We start from the raw sequence: 5,901 nt of genomic DNA on the forward strand, positions 1-5,901 counted from the left end.
CCAAGTTTTGTTAAATTTAGGTGTCTAGTACTACTTCAAACCCTGAATTAGAAAATGTGTCATCACTAAAAATCTGAGGATCCTAGTCACACACTCTAACCCAATAGAAGGTGACAGAGAGAGTTCCACTGTCACACTCTGCCTTTAGGACCTACAAACCTGACTGAGCTGACTCAGTGGCTCTAAACAAATCATCAATGATACGAACAAAGATGTACATACAATGATGCTCACTGTGTATGCATGTTAATGATAATAGTGGAAACTGAAAAACCATACATATAACCGGTGACTGAGGATTGGTTAAATAAATTCTGGCAGGCCCATGATGTAGACCACTACTCTATGGTTAAAATCATGGTTCAGTGGTGCAGAGTATATATACACTCATGCAAAGGCATAGAAAAATCTCTGAAAGACATATGTCCAATTTTAATTGGGTGATGGAGCTATGAACATTTTTTTAAAAAAATAAACTTTTTATTTTAGAACAATTTTAGATTCATGGAAAAGTTACAAAGATAGTTTAGAGAGTTACCATACACAGCACACCCAGTTTCCCATATTATTAACGTCTTACATTAGTATGGTACCTTAACCACAATGAACGGTACAATATTGACACATTATTACTAGCTAAAACCCATATTTTATTCATATTTCCTTAGTTTTTACCATATGCCCTTTTTCTGTTCATGCCCGCATGACATTTAGTCATCTTTACATTGAGTATGTTTCATTATGCTCCTCTTGGCTGTGAAAGTTAGACTTCCTCTGTTTTTGATGACTTTGACAGTTTTGAGTACTGGTCAGGCATTTTGTAGAATGTCCTACAGTTGGTATTTGTCTGGTGTTTTTCTCATGCTCAGACTGGGGTTACGGACTTTGGGGGGAGGAAGACCACACAAAATAAAGTAATATCCTCATTATGTCACATCAAGGGACGTATTGTCAACATGACTTTTCCGGCATCACCTGGCCGAGGTCGTGTCTGTCTAACTTCTCCCCTGCCCATCTGCCGCATGACCTCTTTGAAAGGAGGTCAGTATGCACAGCCCACATGTCAGGAGTAGAGAGCTGTGCCTGCCTCCTGTGAATGGAAGAGCCACGTAAATTACTTGGGAATCTGCATGGGAGATTTGTCTACTGTCTTCCATTTATGATTTGTTCAATCATTGGTTATCAGTATGGATACATGGGTATTTATTTTATACTTTAGGTTATAATCCAATATTATTTTATTTATTTTGTTGCTTAAATTGTTCCAACTTTGGCTGTTGGGAGCTCTTGCGGTTGGCACATACCCTTTGAACATACCCTCACCACTGTGATTTTTTGGAACAATTATTTACCTTCTGCACTGCAAGATGTTCCAGGCTCATCTTGTTATTTTGTGCTATCGTCATGGAATCAGTCATTGTTCCAAGGATCACTGACTCCTTTTATTGGAGAATGGTGTTAAAAACCAAAATCTGAGGGCTAATGTGTATGTTGTTTCTGGGGTGCTGCTGCTCCTGAGCCCTTTCCACTAACAGAATAAGGAGACACATGTGTATACACTAAGCCATGTGTGTACACACATCTACAAATACTTCTCTCTCCATCTGTATCTACATGAAGCTAAGTATGAGCTCATCCTGAAGTTCCCAACTCCAGTCTGTTGCCACGTGGAGCCTTCTGACCTCCTCTCCTTGCTTACCTGTAACCTCCTGGCCCAACAGTGAGGAACTCAGCTCCTGCCAGGTGCAGGGCATCATTTAATTGCTGGGTCCAGATGCACACTTCCAGTGGTTTCAGAATTGTTAGGCCACATCCCTGTGGTGAACCGTATCAACTAGAGAGCAGATTGCCTTTGTCTTACAGTCTCTACTCATTTTCAAAGTCACTTATGTCAGCACCTTTCCCCCACCGCATGCATTGAGGTTCTTTCATGTATTTATGATACAATCAGATTCTTTGGTTGCTTCCATCCTGAGACATTCTAACCTCCTAAATGATTTTTTTTAAATTTTGAAAACCTAAGATTTGCACTTTATGCTGTAAATTTCTGTAAGTTTTGACAAATGCATGGTGTCATATATTCACTATTACAGTATCATACAGAATAGTATCACCACCCTAAAAATCCCCTTGTACTACATCTATTCAACCTCAGTCCCTTCCCAAACCACTGGTAATATCTTATCTATTTACTATCTTATAGTTTTCCTTTTCCCAGAACGTCATATAATGGTAATCACACAGCACATGGCCAGACTGGTTGTGTCACTTACTAATATGCATTTAAGTTTCACCCCTGTCTTTTTTAGGCTTTCTAGCTAAACGATAGTTGAAGGACTTCTTGGTTGTTTCCAAGTTTTGGCAATTATGAATAAAGCTGTTATAGACATCCATGTGCAGATTTTTGTGATGAACATGAGTTTTCAACTCAGGTAAATACCAAGGAGCACAATTGTTGGATCATATGGTAAGAGTCTGTTTAGTTTTGTATTAAACCACCACACTGTTTTCCAAGGTGACTGTACCATTTTGCATTCCCACTAGCAAGAAATGAGAGCTCCTGTTGCTCCACATCCTCACCATCATTTGGTATTGTCAGCATTTTGGATTTTAGCCATTCTAATAAGTATTTAGTGGTATCTCATGGTCATTTTAATTTTCATTTCTCTAATGATAAATGATAAGTATTATTTTTATGTTTATTTACCACCTGTAGATCTCCTTTGGTGAGACATCTATTCATATCTGTTGTTCATTTTAAAATTGTATTGTTTGTTTTCTTATTGTTGAGTTTAATATTCCTTTGAATATTTTGGAAAAAAAGTCATTTCCAATATGTATTTTGCAAGTATTTTCTCCCAGCACTATCTGTTGAAAAGTCTATCCTTTCTCCCTCGCATTGCTCTCACACACTTGTTGAAATCAGTTGGCTACATTTGTATGGGTCTGTTTCTGGGCTCTCTATTCTCTTCCATTGATCTTTGTCTATTCTTCTGCCTTGATTTCTGTAGCTATATGGCTTTACCTAAAGCCGTATAGGATTCCTTGTCTCCTGCACAGGGCCCACAATGTATGTTTAGCATTTTAAATTAATATTTTAACATATAAAAGAGCAAACTCCCCAATACACCAGCACATCCTTAAAATCTGTACTTTAAAAGCAGTCTGATTTTGCCCTGGCTTCTCTTACAATGGTCTCCATGTTAAAGGTCAGAGACGGTGCGGGGTGAGAGGTGTTCTTCAATGCCCCAGTTAAATATGAGGGGCACATTCTATTCCTGTTCCCTGCTCTCCCACCCGTTTCATAAATAAGAAAACTAAGGCTCAGAGAGGGACTTGCTCAAGGTCACTGAGCTACTGAGTCTGTCTTGCTCCAAGGCCCCACACGCATCGCTGGCATGTTGCCAAGTGCATGTGGAGCCCTGAGTGTAAATCTTCTTCTGAATTTTTGTATCATTTTAATATCAGCCAGACTTCTTGAGATGACACCCACGCCCTTTACACACCTTCTTGTCTCTCAGCTCTCAGAGCCTCAGGGCCACCTGGCTCCCTCCTGCCCCCCGTGCTTCCTCCTGGACCCCCCTTCTCTGGGCTGCCTTCCCTAAGCTGTCCTACCTGTGCTCCCGCCACCTGTCCTTACGTCCTGGCCCCGGATGCCACCCCCCAGCACAGACTTGCCAGCGTTTTTATGACAAGGCAGACGGATCTCACATGAGGTTAATTAGCCATTAAGTATTCAGGTGGGAAACATGCCTGGAAAACTAATGAGGTGAAGGTAGGTTGGCTTTTCTTTTTACGCTGAGCTGCCTGAGGTTGCCCTGAGGAATGAGAGGGTGATGGTGCTGGAGGGGGACACCCACACCTCCCCCCCCCCACGAAATCCAGGCCACTGAAAAGCCAAGGTGCTCCATGGTGTCCCCTCCACTCGCCGGGGGGTGTCCTACCCCATCTGCTGGGGGCCCCCTTCTCTGGGCTCCCACAGCCCCGTGGGGGTCTTCTCGAGGACTGAGTGTGACCTGCTGTCTCAGCCACAGCAGCTTCGCAGTCGCAGGCCTGGTGCCTCAGTGTGCATGGGCCTTTCCGGTCAGAGCGTGAATCAGTGAGGCTCATGACCAGCCCTCTGCACACCTGCCCCTCCCAATCCTGTTCAAGGCCCTGCTCTCAGCGTCGGCCTCTCATCACTCTTTCAGTTCTTTCCCCCTTGGCTTTGCATGTGTGCGCATGCATGTATGTACGTACAGGTATATGCATGTGTGTATGTGTGTGTACATGTGTATGTGTGTGTAAGTGTATGTGTTTGGGAGGAAGATGAGTGGTGGGATCATCTCAAGGCAGCTTAGGGAAATAAAAATAGGAAGAATAGCTGCTTTTGTGAAAAGACTGAGCCCTCCGTTTTGGGGAATACGTATTCCCCGTGACAGAGCCAACCAAGCAAAGAGTGAATGTCTCAGGTCTGCAGTGACTGCATGGCTTTCTAAGTGACAATCACTTTGGAGGAGTATGTGATCATGAATCTTCTTTTAATTCTCATTTATCCTACACCCTGTATTTTTGCCAAGGAAGGCAGAGGACTATTGAACTTGTAGATGAGAAAGGCAGAGTGTTAATTGCCCCAGAACCACAGAAAGTCCACATGTATATGTCGATGGCAGAGATGCTTATGCACCAGTACCAGAATGGAAACAGAAGGTTAATCAGGTAAAAGGGTGACTCTCAGGAGGTAAAAGAAACATGACGTTTTCTGCTCCTAATCCCATTAGGAAAAACCTGCTTGTAGTCCTGAATAGAGCTTGATGATGATGTAGAGACTAAAACTGTAGAGAAGCTAAGAAATTCATCAGGAGGGAAGTTTGCTTTGGTTAGACATACAAGTAAGAGATTTTGTTGTTACAGTTTAATTAGAAAATAATGTACTCCCACAGGAAGATGAAAGACCATAATTTAAAAGATGAGCTATTAGGAATTCTGAATAGAATCTTTTCTCAAGATTTTTCCTTAAGTGTTCTATTTATGATCCCAAAGCACTTAAGAACCTGAGAAATTAGTAGAAAATGTACTTACTTTCAGCTCTGAAGCAGGAACTTTCTGGCCGAGATGACTGAGAACGAATGAGGTTTGAAAGAAAAGCAAGAGAAGGGCCTTGGGCTGGGACACACAGAACAAATGCATCACTGGAGAGACAGTTGTTCGTTGTCATAACCTTGGATAAATGTCATTCGAAACGCACTGCATACTTCTGGTAATGCGAAGTCAGAGAAATGAAAAGAAGCGGTTGGATTAAGTCACAATTTCCATGGGCTCAACTGAGCAAGGCTGCTTCCAATGTTCATGACAAGGTTTATGGCAGACGGCAGACCCTGTGACCTTGCTCCTTTTTTTTTTTTTTTTTTTGCGGTACGCGGGCCTCTCACTGTTGTGGCCTCTCCCGTTGCAGAGCACAGGCTCCGGACGCGCAGGCTCAGTGGCCATGGCTCACAGGCCCAGCCGCTCCGCGGCATGTGGGATCTTCCCCGACCGGGACACGAACCCGTGTCCCCTGCATCGGCAGGCGGACTCTCAACCACTGCGCCACCAGGGAAGCCCCCTTGCTCCTTTTTAACATCATTTTAGAGTTAGTTTTCAACCAAGGAATTCAATAAGATTGGATTTTGAGGAAATGGTTTTGGAAGAATTTGTTTTAAAATTTTCAGCAAACTACTCAAGGCATCTTGCAAACATTTAGCTCATTAATCTCTTTAAGAAGAGGGGAATAAGCCCATCATCCATGTTTCACAAGACCAAACAGTGAGACAGGGGCTGTGTGCCCAAGGCCCTGCAGAGCATGGGCTGCCACAAGAAGAAAACCTCGTGTGCTGCCGATTCTCCTCTGTCATTAAGCTTCACAGAATCCACCATCCAGAG

The 5,901-nt window shown here is 42.9% G+C and overlaps 1 protein-coding gene across 1 annotated transcript in view; it reads right to left on the reverse strand.

Annotated features, from left to right (window-relative positions):
* MC2R (melanocortin 2 receptor) overlaps positions 1-5,150 on the reverse strand; it is a 23,619-nt gene extending 18,469 nt beyond the window's left edge. Inside the window, exon 1 of the transcript XR_009534697.1 lies at positions 5,062-5,150. The gene's annotated coding sequence lies outside the window, so the exon portion shown is untranslated. The remainder of the gene's footprint in view (positions 1-5,061) is intronic.
* Positions 5,151-5,901: the final 751 nt, after the last annotated feature.

Source organism: Lagenorhynchus albirostris, chromosome 14, assembly GCF_949774975.1.
Source record: "Lagenorhynchus albirostris chromosome 14, mLagAlb1.1, whole genome shotgun sequence".
NCBI lineage: Eukaryota > Metazoa > Chordata > Mammalia > Artiodactyla > Delphinidae > Lagenorhynchus > Lagenorhynchus albirostris.